Here is a 20,630-nt window from a genome sequence, read left to right on the forward strand (position 1 = left end):
TTGATTGTGTGTAGCTGAATATATGTTACTCTCTACTTTCTTGCTTTTTCTTCTCCTGTGGTCTGGTATTTGCTTGTCCTTTTATGGTTTTGTTTGCTTTCACTTTCTGTGTGCAGAATTCCTTGGAGAATCTTTTGTCATGATGGCTTGGTGGTCATATATTGTTTTAGTTTCTGTTTATCATGGAAGACTTATTGCTCCATCTATTTTGAATAATAGTTTTGCTGGATAGAGTATCCTAGGATTGAAGTTATTTTCATTCAGTGCCTGGAATACCTCACTCCATGCTCTTCTTGCTTTTAATGTTTCCATTGAGAAATCTGCTGTGATTTTGATGGGTCTACCTTGTACATTATTTGTTTTTTCTCTCTTACAGCCTTCAATATTCTTTCTCTAGTCTCTGTGCTTGATGTTTTAATGATAATACATCATGGGGTAGTTCTATTTTGGTCAAGTCCGTTCAGTGTTCTGGAGGCTTCTTGTACCTGAATGTGCATAGTTTTCCTAGATTTGCGAATTTTCTGTTATTATTTTGTTGAATCTGTTACACATTTCTTTTCTGTTATTATTTTGTTGAATCTGTTACGCATTTCTTTTGCTTGCACCTCTTCTTCTTCAATGACCATGATTCTCAGGTTTGGTCTTTTGATGGAGTCAGTGAGTTCATGCATATTCTTTTCACAGGTCTTGAGTTGTTTGACTAATAGGTCTTCAGTTTTTCCTTTAATTGCCATTTCATCTTCAAGTTCTGAGAATCTGTATTCTGTTTGTTCTATTCTGCTGGAGTGGCCTTCCACTTTTTTTTTTGTATTTTTGTTTCATTCTTTTTTCTGAGGTTAACCATATCGTAGGTCACTTCCTCTTTAACATTGTCAATTTTCATCCTTAATTCATTTATCTCTCTGTTTATGGTATTCTCTGTTTCACTTTGGTGTTTATTTAGTGCTCCTGTGATTTCATGTATTTGTTTTTGTGTTCTCATATTATTTATTTATTTTTTCTTGGAATTTCTTGAGTGCCTCCTGTACCTTTTGGTTGACCATGTCTAGTAACATCTCTATGAAATTCTTATTAATTACTTGCAGGATTTCTTCTTTCAGAGTGTTCTTCTGGGTTTCATTTGGTTCCTTGGTATAGTCTATCTTTGTTTTGTTGGGTTGTAGATGTAGGTATCCATTTTCTTCTTTTCACTCTGAATCCTGTATTAATTTATTTATGTTGGGAGAATGGTTTCCATCCCTTTTTCATCTTCCCATATTTCCAGTAGTACCATTTCTGTCCTTGGACTACGTGTAATTTAGTGTTAGCTGAGTTACAATATTAATACTAGCAAAACCAAGAAAAAAAGGACAAAAAAGAGAATGAAAAAGAAAAATAAATGAAAGAAAGAAAAAAAAGAGTAAAATGTGGGAGAGATGGTGGACGATCAAACAGCAAACAAGACAGCCAAACCCTTAAAGAAAGGCAAAATAAATAAATAAATAAATCACCAGTTTATCAGTGTAGAGTTACACTCTTAGTTGTTCTGATGTCACTCATTTAGCATCCAGCTCTGTCAGTCTGTGTCTTGTAGGGAGGATTGGAGCCCTCCTGTGGTGCCCTGCTGTGCAGGGATCTGTTGGAGCAGCTATCTCGCAAGCCTGCAGAGCTGAGGCCTGGCAGTGGCCCAGGGGCAGTTGAGCCCTGCAGGGCTGATGGTCGGGGAGCCTGGAGGGATGGGGAACCGGTGGTCCCACACAGAGTAGGGTCCAGTGGGACCCAAGGGACAGGGAGCATGGCAGAGCATGGATCCTGAAGTCCCATGCAGATCTGGGGTTTGTTGGGGCCAAGGTGCAGGGAGCCTGGCGGAGTGGAGCAGCAGCTCCACGGGCCTATGAGGTGGGGACTTGGCATGCTAGCTGTTCTTTTAATAGATCATGGTGTGGAGAAGCCTTCCACAATCTAGAGGTTCAGAGTGCTGAAGTTTTGGCTCTCCCTGGTGCTTTATCTCAGCTAAGTGTGTCTCTAGAGTCTCAGCAAGGTCCCTAATTCACAGAGATCACACAGTCTGCAGCTGTTTGCTAGTTGCCATTTTGGTTCTCCTAGGTTAAGTTGAAGGATATATTTCTTGAAGTGATGAAAAGTTTGTGATATTTACAGCTTGCATTATGCTTTTCTGATGAAGTTGTGTCTTAGTCCCAAATCTGATCTAAAAATGAGGCAAGTGAAGGTTTCAGTGGTGTTGTATTCAATATCAGCAGATTTCTTTTTTGCAAAGTGTGAGGTAAGGACAAACTTCAAGATGCAGATGGATCATATGTAATCAGTTTGTTGTGAGCAAACTATATCTGGATACTTGATTGAGAATCTCATATTTTTCAAATTAAGTTATATTTTATCACCTTAAATAATTTTGAATTGTTTGCTGATGAATCTATTCTATGGGGATGTGTGGTCTCTAGAATGCTTTCTACTGAGTACCAATCACAGTACCTTCCATAACTACTGAGTTTTCTACATTCATTTTAAAACTCAGATAAATTACTAATAATTTTGGGCATTTTCTCATTCCTCACAATAACTGTGAGGAAAAGAGAATCATAGAATTATGAATAAAAAATAATTATGGGATAGTAGAAAATAAATATAAAATTTTAGTATTTTGAGCCAATTGAGTATATAAAATAGGAAAATTATATATAAATAGAAAAAAGTAACAGAAAAAGAGAAATGAGCTGCAAAGTAAAAGCAAATCATAATTTTTATCTCTAAAATATGATTATTTTGGTACATTAATAGTTACCCTAATAAAATATCAAGATCCTGAGGATGAGCCAACAAAAAATACAAATGATCACAGGTCAGTATTTTCTGAAATGTATGAAAATATAAACACTTTTTAATATTGTTAATATTAATGAGATAAAATACAATTTTATAAGTATATTTTGCATTTTAAAAGTTAATGTTGACATATATGTATAATAAGATAACATTACATGATAACTTTTTTGTAAGTGGCTCAACTTTTTTGAAAATTATCAATATTGAAAACTTGGCTGTAATTTTACATTAAAATAAAACAGATACCCTTACATATGTGAAAAATTATTTATAAAGTTTTGTAGAATTTCATGTACCAAACTAAGGACAGGATTCCTTGGAGAGTATGGAAATAGATTCAAATAATAACTTAAGAAGACATGTAAATTTTTCTTCTCACATTCTTTGTTTACTTCAAGTGTATTATCGTGATCATGAATTACTTTATAATTATTGTATAGCTACTAATGGAGTACAAAATGTTGAAAATGTTTTTGATACATGTTGATGACAGTAGTGATCACTTGCATGTGTGTAACAATATTACATCTGGGAAATTATTACAAAATTATTTGTACAATTGTCTTAAAGTTATAGAATTTCTCATAGGCAAAAATCTGCATAAAGAGCATTCAATATTATGCTTCCCAGTCCATTTAAGACTCAAGGTTCCAGAAGTTGATCTATTTTCAAACTATGTAACAAATGAGTAAAACAGCAAAGATAAACCATCTTGTTACCATTCTCCAAAGATGAGATTTTATTCCATTTGGTTAGGATTTCAATCCCAGGCTGGCTTCTAGAAAGAAAAAAACTCTAAGGTTTTAAAAGATATTCTAAGATTTTTCACTTGTATTCCTGTTAACCTATGCAAATCAGCTTTAATTACTGTAAGTATGTAAAAGTGGAAGGAAACTTCCTAGTAAATACACTTATCATTAGAGGTATAACCATATACCTAAGATATGCCTTTCTAGATGCCATATCTTGGTATTATTTGATAAATAAAAGTAAGTACACCTCAAAGAAACTCTATCTACTTCATAGAAAAGCAGTCTATTTTATTCTTTAAGCATTTTATTTCACATGGCAGTGATCAATTGACATTTTATTATTGACATTAAAATTATAACCGCAGTATTTTGGATTACAAATGTATGCATGTACCTAATTAAAACAACAAACACAAAATAAGAGTGTATTCAAATCAATTCTTCATTCATTGTGTGAAATTTACTAAGCTAGTTCAAAAATTTCCAAGCCCACTTTTTCTTGATACATAGATTACATTTCCTGGGCCTGCTGTGGAGATGTGTGATGTTACCCCAGAAGGATGAATGTAGGTACATCCTACAACCTATATTCCTAGGAGACATGTTTAAATATCTTTATATTTGCATGTTCACATTAGTTATTCATTCACAAGATAAGGATAAACATATTTGAAATGATCACACAATGGTAAGAGGTGTAATAGTGAAATTTATTTTACAACTACATTTAACAACAGATGTAAAACTTAGTTACTTTCAGCACTCTGTAGGCTGAGGTAGGAGTCTCATTTGTGTGTGTGTGTGGAAAGTCTGGGGTATATATCAAGACCATGCTACAAAAACCAAAAACAAAATACAAAACAATGTATTCAGTGCTGAGTGAAAAGCTAAAATAAATTCCTAAAATTCTACACAAATCATGCTAAATTATTTAACGTGTAAGATCATGTAAACTTAAGAAATATAACAAAGATAATTTATTTTTAAGAAGCAAGATAATTGCACATTAAAAATTGGGATATTGGTGGTTATTTTTGAATAAGGCAGAGAATGGGATAGAAAAAGACTAAAAGTAGATTTAATTATTGGTAATGTTTTTGTTTTTATTATGGGTAATAACTTTACATGTATTCATTATATTATGTAGAGAAACATGAATAAAGCAACACTGTATAAAATACATAAAGGTGGATCAATAGATTGGAATGGGTGAATTCTGAAATTGAAATTTTATATCTAGAAGTAGTTATCTCTGCTAATCTGACTGCTCTGATTCTTTTTTGTGTTGGCTTCATTTTTTATTAGCTATTATCCAGTTTTGGTGAAATTTTAGGCAGAAGTTCTAGTATGTCCTTTAAGAAATTCTACTATAGAAAAAAATAGAATCAATTTCCTTAATAACAAATTAAATATTGAGTTGATTTTCCTTTCCTACTAGATTACTAATCTGGTCATCAAAGCCTTTGGGAAATGTTTCTGATTGATCTAGTAGGATTTGCAGTCCTATTCTTGGCACATAATACTTCAAAAACTTAAGTACTGAATATATATACAAGTTGTGGTTTCTTAGAAAATAATCAGTTTCCAGTTATTTAAAAAGAATCTGGACTCCTGTTAAGTTAAAATGATCAATGTCCAATGAGACAGCTTTAACAAGTCACCTTTAGTCAACATGAAGGAGGCTGGTTGTTTCTAAAAGTGTTTGGATATTGTGCAGTAAAACCTAGATGTCTTCCAAAGACTGAGTTAAAAATGCATTTTCTTTGTTGATACAAAATTATGCACTACACTGCTAAAAATATCAGTCTATTATGGGACCCTAACCTTTTCAATGTCCCATTTAATGTCTCCCAGTGCTGTTCATTTGTATTCGCTTATTATGTAATTGATTATTAACTATATACAATCAATTGAGGTTTACTAATAGTGACTATGGTCATTAAATATTTACATTATACAAAACCTGCTGAATTTGAGGAATGAAATAAGAATTATTTTACACTTTCCAGAAATTATTAAAAATTTTCTTTTTAAGGTTCTATAATCATTGACCACTTCAATTGAGATTTTTGCATGTTTGCAGTTTCAGCTACCACTGCTCATGAGGACTTATGCATTAAAACTCATACAACTCCTTACCCAAACTGTAGTTATTTGGAGTTCCTTGTGGCTACACAGTCATGTGTTTATCATGATTCTATGAACATGATTCACAAGCTCCTTCAGGGATTCTTTTAAATGTTGGTATAATCTTGTATTTTGGATCTGGTTCACTTTCACAATACCTGTTTCCTTTGAATTACATTAACTGAGCTAATTTTAAAATATCATTATGAATATTGGTTTCCAAATCAAATTTGGGGGCAACTTGAAATTCATACTGTAAAAAATATTTGGCTGTCTACTGGACATTTTCATTTGTATATCCTATGGTTACTTGAGCCTCTACCTGTCTTGCCTTGCTTCACTAATAATTCTAAACTCCTCAATCTACGACACCATTACTCAGTCCATGAAAATGTCCTATATCATCACCACATTATAGAACATTTTAGGTTTCAATTTATTGTACTGTAAAGAAAATTTGTGGAAAGAAGAAACAACACAGAATTCAACTATGATATATTGTAAGAACTTCATCAAATCTCATAATGTTCCCCAGCACAAAATAATAAAAAAATTAAAAACATCAAAAACAGATATTTATAAGTAGAGATCTTAATAGTGAACTTACTAAACCTGTAACCTAGGTTACAACTACTTAACTCCTGTGAATTTCAGTTTATCTTATAGCATACTCTACTGTTACATTGAATTTTAACTTAAAAGATATTTTAAATGATTATTCAAAATATAGTCTATAAAAATTTGGTGAAGTAAAGCAACATGCATTGGCTGGGCAAGGCATGGGAACCTAATTGATTCTGGTTGCATCACATCATAATTCTCTGTGTTAGAAGCCTAACTCATATTCACAATGAGTGTCTCTCCTCTTTCCCAAATTCAGAATTTGTGCTGCAACTCCACAAGGGTTTTCACTGTATGAGGTTTTGTCCTTTGCAAATTGTGTTGGTGAATCTGAGATGAAGTCCCAGATGGAGTCCTGGGTACATTCTCATTCTTGGGATGGTTGTTTTTTTAGCTGTTGGATTTGAAGAAGTTCTTGGGGTTTGGAAATATAAAAATGCTGTTGCCTGCTCTTCACAGATCAGAGGTTTGACTAAGACATCTCCTGTGATGAAGATGATCCCTCGTCATCTTCTAAACCTGCTAGGAAGTGCAAGGGGCCCCTTCACTGGTGTTTTCTTGCTGCGCAGTATTTAGATTTCCCACCTTAAACATTATTTGTGTAGAGTTCCAACTGGTGTAAACCTGTGAGTCTTTCTGAAGCTTGCCTTTTCTCATTTAATTACTGCTCTGCTGAGGGAGACTCTCCCACTTCCCTACGTTTTTCTCTGTGTTCCATATTAGAGTTTATTATTTCTTTTATAAGTCAGTAGTCCAATATTTCTGTATTTCATCCAGTTTTCACCTGCCTAATGTTTAATGTTGCCTTCCCTTTAGTATCCATGCCATTCACATCTCCCTGACCCACATGACTGAAGATTTATTTCAAATTTGTGAATATTCAGGGAAATGCTGTGTGTCTCCCATATGTCCCCTCTTAACTGGACTTTTATTTAGTCACCACAGATTAAGAAGGATTATCACATAGAGTGACACAAGTAATACAAAAGGGCTCTGAAACATAGAAAGAAATTTAGAAACATGGTTGAATCTTTGTTAATTATTGTTTAGAGGGCAGGTCCACTGGTTTTATAACCATAAAATGCTTAGATACTATAAAATTACTGGAAGCACATGAACATCAATTATTATATAGAAAATAATAGTCTATATAATGAAAATTATGTGACTATTAGATATACATATTCAACTAGTATATACAATATACCCAGTACACATATTGTGTCAAAAATTAATTAGCAATCATATGACTCTTTTTATGATTGTCTAACAGTTTAGAATGGAAGAAATACTCTGGCTGTTGTGATTAGTAGCTTATCAGTATATCTGATTTGATATCTTGCCCTCTGAGTCAGTGTTTTTTTGCAGTAAAAATGAAGATACTAGCAGTGCTTAACCATTTTGCATGTCATAAGGATTACTTCTCAATGTCAATATTTTTATTCTTTTTTTATTAGAAGGAAAACCTGAATCCATATGTATGGATGAATCTCACAAAACAAGTCTAGATATGGTGGTGTTTTCAAGTATGCAAAAAGTTGTCACGTTATGTATTATACATAACAATAGTGGACGGTACATTCAAAAAAGGTTGAAAAAAGTATTTTGAATGTCATAATCATACAGTAGGCAAATGTTTCAAGCAATGAATGCATTTATTGTGATTCAAACATTATATAATGATAATTATATAATGATACATATATTGAACCATAGTGTGACACTCTATTAATATGTACACCTTTTATTTCTATGTATCAGTTAAAATGTAAAAAAGAACATAAATAAAAATTAAATGTAAAAGAACTTCAATGGATATTTCTCCAAATATTACATAAAAGTGGACAAAAACTAAATAAAATGGTGTTGAACTTCATTAGAAAAAAAACAAGCAAATTAACAGTAAGATTTCAATTTTTGCCACATAAGGTAAATATTAGAAAAGAAAATAACAAAGCTGGAAAAAGTGTGTAAAGAAAACGGAAAACCCTTTCCATTGTGTGTGAAAGCAAACTCTCTGAAAAAGTGTGTGGAATCCTGAAAAACTTGCAAAAAATAAAAGCACCACACCATCCAGTGATATGACCCCTTTGGGTATATGTTCAAAGGTACTGCACACAGAAATTCAAGGTAATATGTACTTTCAATTCCATTGCATATTATTCACATTAGCTCAAACATGGAAGAAACCCAAATGTCCATGGATAGAGAATTGGATAACCAAAATGTGACATATAGAAATGGTGCAATACAGAACCTCAAATACATCTAAGATGGAAGTTTATAGCTATGAGTGACTACACTGAAAATAAGAGAGAACTAAAAAATACCTAATAAAGCACTTAAAATTCTTAGAAAAGCAAGAACAAGACAAAGAAAAATTAGTATATTGAAAGAAATAATGACCAAGGCAGATATTAATGAAATGGGAACTAAAAGAGCAATACAAAGAATCAATAAAACAAAGAGTTCATTGGCTATGGAAGGTAAACAAGAGTCATAATTTCTTAGCCAAACTAATGAAAACACACAATGAGGAGACCCACATTAATAAAATTAAAGATGAAAAAGGCATGATAAAATAAATATGAATGAAATTTATATTTCATATAATTTGAAAAATTATACTATGCTTAATTAGAAGATACAACAGAAATGAATAAATTTCTAGGCACATGTCACCAATAAAACTGATTCAAGAGGATATAAACTACTTAAACTGATTTATAATGAATAATGAATTAAAGAAATAAAATAGAATCTCCCTGCAAAGAAAAGCCCAGGACCAGACAAACTTGCTTTTGAATTCTACCATATTTTTAAAGAGAAACTAACCAACAGAGGAACTAACCAATGCTGATAAACCTAATCCATAAAATATAAAAGGAAGAATGGCACCAGATTCATATTTTGAAACTAGTGCTACCTATATACCAAAACTGGATAATGACACAACAAAAATAATACCATAGACCAATTTCTTTGACAATCATAGACATAACAATGCTTAATAAAACACCAATAAACTGAATTCAGCAACACATTAAAAACTTCAGACATCATGATCAAATTCATTACATTTTAGGAATGCAAAGATGGTTCAAGATATGCACATCATTGAACATAATGGAGGACATAAGCAGAATTAGGGACAAAAATCTCATGAACACCTCAGTAGACGCAGAAAGTGCCATTGACAAAATACAACATTCTTTTATAGTAAAAGCTTTTTGTTGTTGTTGCTGTTTGTTTGTTATTGTTCATTTATTCACAAGTGCATACATTGTTTGGGTCATTTCTCCACCCTTCCCCACTCCCCTCCTCAGTTTCAGGCAGGTCCTGTTCTGCCCTTGTGACTGATTTTGTTGAAGAAAAGACATAAGCATAATAAGAAAGACAAAGCGTTTTTGCTAGTTGAGTTAAGGCTAGCTATACAGAAAGATTCCTACTATTGCTCTCATGTCAATAAAAGCTTCAAAGAAGGTAGAAATAAAAAGATAACAAGGGATACCTAAAAATGATAAAGGCTGCATATAACAGACTTATATATAGCATGGCCCTAATGGGAACAAACAAACCATTTTTTCTACAATCAGGAATGAGATAAGGATATCCATTCTCTCAATATACTTCTTAAATTCTTAGCCAGAGAAATAAGGCAATACAGTGTAATAAGGGGGAAAATACAAAAGGAAGAGATGAAATTACCCTTATTTGAAAATGACATGAGCCGATAGATAAAAGACTTCTAACAGATTACACTGTAATATAAAATTCTTAGTTCTGAAAGAAACTCTTGTAAATGTAGCAGCATATGCAATAAACATACAAAATTCATCAACTTTTATATATACCAATAGTGAACATGCTGAGAAAGAAATCAGGGGAATATAATCCCATTAACATTGGTTTCAAAAATAATAAATTACCTAACAATAAACTTAACTAAGAAAGGAAAATTTTTCTAAAATTCAAGCTATAAAACACTAATGTAAGAAATTTAAAAAGACATTAGAAAATGGACAGACCTCCATGTTTATGGATTAGTAAAATTGATATTGTGAAAATGGATATAGTACCAAAAGCAATGTACATTTTCCATGTATTCCCCTCAAAGTCCCAGAAATGTTATTCAAAAACATAGAATGAACAATCTAAAAATTGTTATGGAAGCACAACAATCCACAGGATAGCCAAAGCAATTATGAGAAAAAACAGAAAAGCTGGAATAACCCAACATCTGACTTCAAACTATACTACAGAGCTGTAGTAAATAAACCAACATGATTTGTTACCTAAACAGACAATGAAACCAACTGGACTGAAATAAATGTTTGTCTTTTACCGTGTAAAAAATAAACTCAAAATGGATTAAAGACCTTAATGGAAGTCATGAAATCTTGAAAGTACTAGAGAAAAATAAAGGAAAAAATATTTTAAGATATATTTCTAGACCAGGTTGTTCTGAATAGTATTAAAAGAGTTCAGAAATAAGAGGACGAATTGGCAAATGTAATTACATCAGCTTAAATCACTTCTTCACAGCAAAGGAAACAATATCAGAATAAAGAAACAACCAACAAAATGGAAGAAAATCTTTAATAGCTATTCACCTAATAAGTGATTAATATCCAAAATAATTAAGAAGTCAAATTATCCAATGAGTAAATGAGGGAAGGAATAGAACAAAATTTCAGAAGAAGAAGCACAAATGGCCAATAAACACATAAAGTGTTCACCATCCTTAGCCATAAAGGAAAAGCAAATCAAAACAACACTGAGAGTCCATCTAACCATGGTAATAGCTATCATTAAGGAAACAAAAGAGCCACAAATGCAGGTGAAGATGAGAGAAAAATCAACCCTCTTACGCTATTGGTGAGAATGTAAATTAATGAAGTCACTATGGAAATCAATATTCCTCAAAATACTAAAAATAGAACCACTATTTTATCCTGCCATATCATGCTTAGGCATAGTTGCAAAGGATAGTAGAACAGCACAAAATAGAGATACCTGCACACCCATGTTCACTGTAGCACTATATACAATAGACTAGTTATGGAATCAACAATTGATGATCAGAAGATGATGACTGGATGAAAAGAAGGTGGCAGATACATACATGGAGTATTGTTCAACCTCTAAGAAGAATGAAATTATGTTATTTGAAGGAAAATAGATGGAATGGAGATGATCATGTTAAAAAAAATCAGATGCAGAAGGACAAATATCACATTTTCTCTCATATGTGGAATCTTGAAAGAGGAAAAGGATTAACATAAAAGGTTGACTGTTGGTGAGGGGCACAGCAGGAGGTCAGAAGGTGAAGAGGGTAATTGGGGAAGAGTATGTTTGAAGTGCATTGTATGCATGTACCATTATGAAATGGTTATAATGCAACCCACTTAAAAACTGTAAGAAAGATAAAAAAGGAAGGGATATATGAGAGGGGAAGAATAAGTAACAGAAGAAGGAGAAGCTGATCATGTTATATTATATGCATGTATTGATATACCACAATAAATATCTCCCATTGTTCAATAAATACTTGCTACTAAAATTTCAAAAAGGAGTTTGAGGGGAAGGGTGATTAAGCAGAGTATTATAGGGGGTAAATCCAAGAAAATATCATGTATGTGAAAGAAACATCAAAATGAAATGCATCAATCTGTATGATTAACATACACTTTAAAAATAACTTTAAAAAGAACTGTTATATTACATGAGAATAAGCTTAGGGCCACAATTTTCAAATTATGAAAAGAAATAAGAAAGAAGTTTCACAAATTATAAAATACTGGTAGACAATAAGATTATACACAAAATCCCTTTTTGATTTAGATATAGTAAATTAGGTTCTAATTTTACAATGGTATATTAAAATTTGACTTTAAATAATCCTTAAATAAATTTAATTATAGCCAAATGAATCTCAGACATAAGCTTTTCAGAAGATCCGTGTTTTATGTACTTTTTAAAACATACTCACATATTTTTTTCCATTTTCGTGGGTCTGCTGGGGCTGTTTTTTCTCACTATCATTCTTGTTTACGTATTGCAAAATTACTTTACTTTAGATAAAAACCTTACTTTACAGAAACTTTTCTTACCCAAACATATTTCCTTTTCTGTTCAACTTTCTTCTCCAAAAACATATTCCCATACTTTCTTATATCTTTCTCCTACTTTCTGTTTTTCTCTCTTTTCAAAATTTTCTTTTTGAAGCAATTTTTTATGAACTCAAGTTTACATAAGTTCTTTCTTTTCCCTCTAAAATAAATATTCTTAGAAATTATCTTTGAATGAGAACCCAGAAAAAATTCAGTCTTACATTGTCTCTAGACACAAACAACTTATAACACATTTCTTATTAGACCCAAATATATATTATTTCACTTAAGGATTTTTTTGAGAAAGGGTCTGAAAAGGTAGCTCCAGCTAGCCTGAAACTCTCTAGATAGCCCACATTTGTCTCAAACAAATGCCACAGCCCCTATTCATTAAATCTATCACGCTGCAGTCCATAGTCATCCTAAGCACACACACACACACACACACACACACACACACAGGTTTACAAATATGTATACTAAGACTATCATCAGTAACATGAGCTGAAAAAAATGCAAAAAGGAGATGGCTGCATATAAACTAATCAGTTACATTCAGAAATTTCAGCATCAGATTAAGTTTTGCCTTATGCTATTGTATGACTTATTTTCTTAGAGGCTCGTGTCAGTAACTATAGCAAGAGCAAATTCTAGGGAAGTATGGTTGGTCAATAAGGTATGCAGTATAACGAATACTCCTTCCCACAGAGGAATGAGCCAGATAAACCCTCTTCATGCCACACAAGGCCCCAGGATTCAAGACTTTATGACAGCTCAAGCTTTGCACCTTTTTCACGAACTGTTAGAGTTCCTTCCAACACAAAATGGTGTATAATTTTCTCTTTTTTTTCTTGTATTTTTATTAGCATATACTATCTTCAAAGGAGTTTCACTGTAATATTTACATATATACATATAATGTAATTTGATCATATTCACTCCCTCTATTCATACTTCTTTCCACCAAATATTCCTTTTTTACAATTTTAATGGGTTTCTGTTTGGCATTTTCATATGTCAATATAATTTAATCAGATAGTACATGCCACCACTTTTCCCACTGCTTTTGGTCTTCCCCATTCCCTTTGGCTCCCTCAATAGAAATCTCTCTTTTACACTTATGTGATAGTGTTTTCTCTGCACATGAAATAAAACATTAAGCATTTGCCTCTCTACATATATGCCATTTTTCTTAACATGATTCTCTTCACAAGTTCCATCCGTATTCCTGAAAATGAAAAAATTTCATTGTTCTTTGTGCTTGAATAATACATCATTGTGTATATACGTATATGCACAAAGATGCTTATAGCTAGGGGTGTTTAGTATTTTCTCATTTTACTGCCAATATTTACTTCTTTTGAGAACCATCTAGTCAATTAATTTTGCTCTTGCATTGGGCTACTTTTTTTTTTGGTGGGGTTTTAAGAACTTTTATATGCTTGGGATATATATTGCTCTTTTCATGAATAGCTGGCAAAGATTTTTCTCCCATTGTTAGGTTGAATTTCTATCTTGGTACTTGTTTTCTTTAATGTGCATAAGACTTTTAATTTTATGCAATTCAATTTGTCAATTCTTGATCTTATTTCTTGACCTATTGGTGTCCTATTCAGAAAATCATTGTCTATGCATGTATCTTCAAATATTCTTCCAGTACTAATTTCAAAGTTTCAAAGTTTAAGTTTTTAACATTAAAGTCACTGATCTACTTTGAGCTGATTTTTTTACAGGGTGAAAAATATAGATATGGTTTGATTTTTCTATATGTGGATATCCCAGTTTTGCAAACATCATTCATTAAAGAGGCTTTCTATTTTCCAATGTATGTTTTAGCAAGTTGTAGGAAATTAGATGGCTTTCTGGGCTTATTTCTGGGTCCTTTATTCATCAGTCTACTTGACTGATCCTGTACTAGTGCCACTCTGTTTTTGTTACTATGGCTCTGTAGTATAATTTTAAGTAAGTATTGTGATACCTGCAGTATTGTTCTTTTTTCCTAAGGAATATTTTCTCTACTTAGGATTTTTTTAATAATTCCATGTAAATTTTAGGATTATTTCTACTTCTGTGAGAAGGACATTGGAATTTTAGTGGGTATTGCCTCAAATGTGTAGATTTCTTTCTACAGTATACCCATTTTCACAATATTAACACTGCTGATTCATGAACCTGGGAGGTCATTCCACATTCTAGTGTCTTCTTCAAACTTTTCAATTTTTTATAATAGTTTTGATTGCAGAGGCATTTCACTTCATTTGGTAAGTTGATTCCTATGTAGTTTATTACTGTTTGATGCTATTCTGAATGAAATGATATCCTGATTTCTTCCTCATCTCATTCATTAATGCTGTAGAGAAAAGTTATTGATTCTTGAATGTAGATTTTGTATCCTGTAATATTGTTGAAAATGTTTGTTATATCTATGAGTTTTTTAGTGAAGTCTTATGGTATTTTAAGTATAGAATTATATCATACAAAACTAGGAATAATTCAATGTCTTCCTTTACTGTTTGTATCCCTTTTATTTCTTTCTCTTGCCTTATTGCTATGGCTAAGGTTCAGACTTTATAATGAATATGAGTGGAGAGAATGTACATCTTTGTCTTATTCCTTATTTTGGAATATATATATCCAATGGTTTTTCCCATTTAGTACAATGTGGACTGTAGATTTGTCATATGTACACTTGACTATATTGAGAAATGTTCTGCCTATTCCTAGTTTCTTCATGACTTTTGTCATGCAGGGATATTTAATTTTGTCATAGACTTTTTGTGCATCTATTAAAATGATCATTTTTTTGTCACTGATTCTATATATGTTCATTATTATGTTTATACTTTGAGAACTTACTTTTCCCTGGAGTAAAATCTCTTGGTCCCGGTGTATGTTCTTTTTAATGTGTTTTTTATGAGACATTCTGCCTCTCTGTTCTATAAGTTGGCCCATGGTTTCATTTTTTATCATGTCTTCATCTTGTCTTGGTGTCAGTATAATGTTGGCTTTGTAGGATGACTTTCATAACGTTCTTATCTATTTTATGGAATAGTTTGAGGAACATTGTTGTTAGTTATTCTTTAAATATCTGACAGAATTCAGCAATGAATCTTTCTAGTCTTTGGCTTTTCATTTTTGGAAGATTATTACTGTTTCAATCTCATTGTATGTTACTGATTTTTTTGAGTTGTTTCTATCCTTTTAGTTCAATTTTGATAGGTCATGTGCATCTAGAAACTTACAGTTTTCTTTTAGATTTTGCAAATATAGGAATATTAGCTTTCAAATATTCCCTAATCATTCTCTAAGTTTCATTGGCATTAGTTGTGATAGTCCTTTTTGATCTCTGCTTTTTATTAACATGGGTCATCTATCTCTTGCTTTTGGTTAGTTAGGCAGAGGGTTTTCTGACCTTATTTATTTTTTCAAAGAACCAAATCTTCCTTTCATTGATTCTTTGTATCTTCTTTTAGTCTCCATTTCATTTTTTTTTTTGTTGTGGTCTTTAGTATTTATTTCCAACTACCGATTGTGGGTATGGATTATTCTTGTTTTTTGAAGTTTTAAGGTATTTCTTCTTTTTTTTTATTGAACAAAACTTTATGTTTTTAATGTAAGTAGTCATAGATATATACATTCTTTTTTACATTGCTTTGTGTGTCCCAAGGGTTCTGGAAGCTTTTGTATTCATTTTTATTTGATTCCAGGAATTTTTAAATTCCTCCCTGATATATTCAATTACCCACTTTTAATTCAGAGATTGTGGTTCAATTTCACAGTGTAGGTATTAGTACAATGTCTGCAGTTTTTCTTCCTACTAATTTCTAAATTTACTCATTATATTTTGAGCAGTTATAACGCATTATTTCCATTTCCATTTCTTGTGCTTCTGTTTGTACTGGGCTTTGAATTTACAGCATTATATTTCCTAGGTAAGTAGTTTCCCATTTGAGACATGACTTTTGCCCTTTTGTTTTAGTTATTTTTCAAATAGGGTGTTATAAATTTTGCCCAGGTTGGTCTCGGACCATGATCTTCCTATCTATGACACTCACAGACTGGGATTACTGCTATTCACCACTACGTCTTGCTTGCTCTTTGAGATAGAGTCTTGTAAAAATTTTTTGGCTTTTGCTAGGCTTTGAACTGGCATCCTTCTATCATCAGTTCATAAGTAACAGGGAATACAGACATGACCCACTATACCCAGTTCATTTTGAGTTTTTACAGGCTTGTTTTATTGCCAAAAATCTGATCCATTTTAGAGAAAGTTCCATGGGCTTCTGGCAAGAATGTTTTTTCTGTAGCTGTTTATTGAATATTCTGTAGATATCTGATAAATCCATTTCATTTATGTTACATTTTAACTAGGAAATTTCAGTTCTGATTTTTTTTCCTTGATAAGCTATCTATTGGTATGGGACTGACTCAGAATTATCATACCTGAACCAATTTATCATTTTACAGTGCATTAGTATTTAGTATTATTGTTCTGCCTTCTTGATGAATTGTTACCTGCATTAATACATATTGACCTTCTATAAATCTTCTGATGAATCTTGTGTTGAAGTCCATTTTTTTCTGATATGAGTAAAGTTACAACTGCTTGCCTTTTTGCTTCTAGTTACATGAAGTATTGTTTCCATCCTTTCAATTTAAGTGTCTCTGGCTTTTCCAATGAGACATGCCTCTTGTAAGCAATAGAGATCTAGATCTAGCTTTTCAACCCATTCAGACAGTCTTCATATTTTAGTTGGACTGTTAGTCATTTACATTTACAGTTAAGGTTTTTATTGAAAGGTTTGCTAATTGTTATTTTTTTCCTGGTAGAATCTGTTACTAATTGTTCTGTTCTTATATCCTTATTCATTTTTAGGAATTTGTTGGTTTACTGAATTAAACATTAGCATTTTTATCTAGCTGCTTTCAATATATTTTCTTTGCTTTTTAGTCTTGATGTTTTAAATATACTGTGGCACAGAAAGTTTCTATTCTGTTCCAATCTATTTTGGATTCTAAATGCCTCCTGTCCCAACATTTTCATAGTTTTAGGAAATTTTCTGCTAAAATTTCATTGAACAGGTTTTCTAAGTTTAGTTTTTGTCTCATCCCCCTTTAGTACCCCATATTTCTTAATTTTTGTCTCTTGATTCTGTCCCAAAGTTTTTGCCTATGGTGTTAAGCCTTTTTATTTTATTTATTGTTATTTAAATATGACTTTTCTGTGACCTTGTATTCAATGTATGATTTTTTTTCTTGTTCTTGGGTTAGTATTTGGTGATTATTTTCAATGTGTGTTTTATTTTTTTGTACTTTTAATTTCAAACACTTCTGTTTCTTTTTTTCCCAGAATCTCAATATTATCACTGACTTTCTCATCCATAGTACTTACTTTCTTTTCTAAGTCTTGAATTAATTTGCTTATTAAATTACTTATTTTTGATCTTCTTTGAGGACATTGGTTATGTTTTAAAATACATTTTTTGAATTATTTTTCTGGTATTTTGGCAGTTTCTGTATCTTGAGGAGTTATGAGCTTTCTGAGGTGTTGTATTGAATTGCTTTTTCATATATTTGTATTATCCTGTTGTAATTTGCACACCTGTTGGGCTGGGTAACTATTTCATTCACACTCAGAAGAAAAAGATGATGAGAGCAATAATAAAGACAATAATTTAAATTTTTTCAGTTAAGAAGAAATCACTTGATAGTTTTAATCACAATTTATGATCAAATAATTAATTTATTCAGTTATTTAGAAGGCATAAAGGTCAGTCAAAAGAACAATCTGATACTTACTCAATTTAAATTCTGCTTATTAGCAGTAAAATAGCTAAGAATATGATTAATACTGCACACATTCAGGTTTCACATTTCCGTGTATGTCACTGATCAATAAAACACAGGTATACAATGTCAAGCTTTGTCCTCTTTCTTTCAAGAGCAGCTCAATGATTTGTGGGGTTGGGACCCCATTAATATAATACAGAGAACATAGGGTAAGGTACAAAATGGCATCTAACACCAATGCCAGTTCTTATCTCATTAGGGTAATAACTAAGAATAGTATTAATTTTTGTGTTATTTGCTTTTCTTTAGAACATATATCAACATCATTAACCTGAATGTGATGCATATTCACAATACATACACTACTCTAAACAAAGTACTTTCATAAGTAATATAACATTTAAAAAAATTAGAAAAAATATCTGTGATGATCTGCATTTTGATTTAAGGGAACAAGAAGAGAACAACATTCAACGAGGGAGGGTCATACTGATAATAAAGATCTTAAATTTAAAACCTCTTCCTCTGCCTTTGTGCTTACCACAGGCTATCCAATGTCCAGAGAGGATTCAATATGAGAAAAATGTCAGTTGCAACTTTGATATTGTACTTTGGAAGGAGCTAATGGAAAGCAAATTGTAAGGTGAAACTTCATCTTTGTTTTCAAATAGTAATCTTAATTTTTCTTCTCATAGAAAAAGCTTAGTTTATGTAAATATATTTAAACAATTAATTTTTGCAACTTTCAGGTAAAGTCTAGCACTTTTTCATTTATACAATGTCTATGAGAAGAGGTCAGTAGATATCACTTAATATTAAATCGTGACATCATCCATTCAAGTCTCTGGTATATTCTTTCTCCAGTAAGAGCACAGCCTGTCTGGATATGCCACTAGTGATCTTTAGTATCAGTTAGCTTCAGAAACCTGGAGATTTCTGTTCTAGTCATGCATTATTTAACATCCTCTTTATTAGCAAAAATCAGCAATTCAGCTTTCCTTAGGTCCTTGAGAGCTAATATTTTTAGAGTTCTTCTCTAGTTATAGAAATTATCTTTCTATCTATAGTCTTCAAGGCAAGTTTTACAAACTGTGTTAGAATAGTAAGTGTTCCAGAAAGAACAGATTGATTCTTGACCACCAATATTCAACATTAGGAAACGTGTTTTATTAATCACTGGCTCTTCTACACTACTTCCTATTGTAGGAGATGCATGTACAACTTCAATTACAAAAAATTGGCAAAGGATGATAGTTGTCCCTGCATTATTCAACCCAACAATGACACTTTGATTGGGTTCCATATCCTAGTGAATAGAATTGGCATTCTCGAGCAGAGTGCTGGGGACTCTGCCTCTGCCTGGCCATGACCCCTGCCAAGCCCCAGCAACACTCACCTGGTTCGTGGACATCACCATGGTGTCTGTGAGGAGCCTCACAGGCCACTCATAAATGGATATTTAAATGTAGTAAAAAGCAGGAACTATCAGGTAAACTACAGTAAGGTTATGGAATAAAGAAACTAATATTTTATATGATAAACTAAGAGCATAATAGTATTAAAATTATAGGTATTGAAAGTTAAGTGATAAAAGATTAGCTAGGAAAGGGAAAATTGAAGAAGACAGGAAAAAGGAGAGTAAATATATGGACTCAAGGAATGAGAAGAAAATAGTGTGGTTGACAAACTATAATTATTACAGAGAAAGACAGAGTAATCAGGAAAACATTTTAAATAGAAAAAGATGAATATTTCTCCTTTGCTGTGCAGGATGGTTTGTAGACTTTGAGCTACATCAGTGTCAGATGTTATCCTTCAGTCTCTGATGTTCTGAATCTACCTGTTGCTTCTGCAATGTGTTTGTGACTGGTTCTCCTTGATGCCTGAGCTTCCCTGCAAGTCTCCTTGAGTGTAGCCTGAGCACCAGGTTGACTATGGTCTTGGAATCCAGGAAATGGGAAAGTTGGCTTCAGAATTGCGGCAGTAGCTATGGGGGTATGGGGTGCTAGGATATGGGTTGTTCTTCTCTCCCAAGATCATGGGGCAATGATACCAGGCATGGGATGGGACAGGACACAAACTACAAAGTTTGCTCTTTTAACCAGATCATACTTGGAAGGTTCTCAGGGTGAGGGGTAGCTCCAGGTTTGCCTTTAACAAGTTTTACACTCTCCACGCAAGTATGCTGGGTGATTACTTTGGTAGTTGGGCAATGCCATGCTCATTGACTGCAGTCTTCACCCAAGTAATTTTGTATCTTTGGGTCTGAGTTCATGTCATTGACAATTTTCAGGGGTCATAATTATTCTTGGTTGGTCATTTGCTAAAATAGTTTACTTGGGGAGGCCTTTGGTGACTGGGCATATAAATTATAAAAGAGAAGAGTCGTCTTCTCTTACCTGTT

General features: G+C 32.4%; 1 pseudogene; it reads right to left on the minus strand.

Moving 5' to 3' along the window:
* Positions 1-19,031: 19,031 nt before the first annotated feature.
* Positions 19,032-19,552, minus strand: LOC109676218 (ADP-ribosylation factor-like protein 5A pseudogene; annotated as a pseudogene).
* Between the last annotated feature and the right edge of the window lie 1,078 nt (positions 19,553-20,630).

The sequence above is a fragment of the Castor canadensis genome, chromosome 1 (assembly GCF_047511655.1).
Source record: "Castor canadensis chromosome 1, mCasCan1.hap1v2, whole genome shotgun sequence".
In the NCBI taxonomy this organism is placed as follows: domain Eukaryota; kingdom Metazoa; phylum Chordata; class Mammalia; order Rodentia; family Castoridae; genus Castor; species Castor canadensis.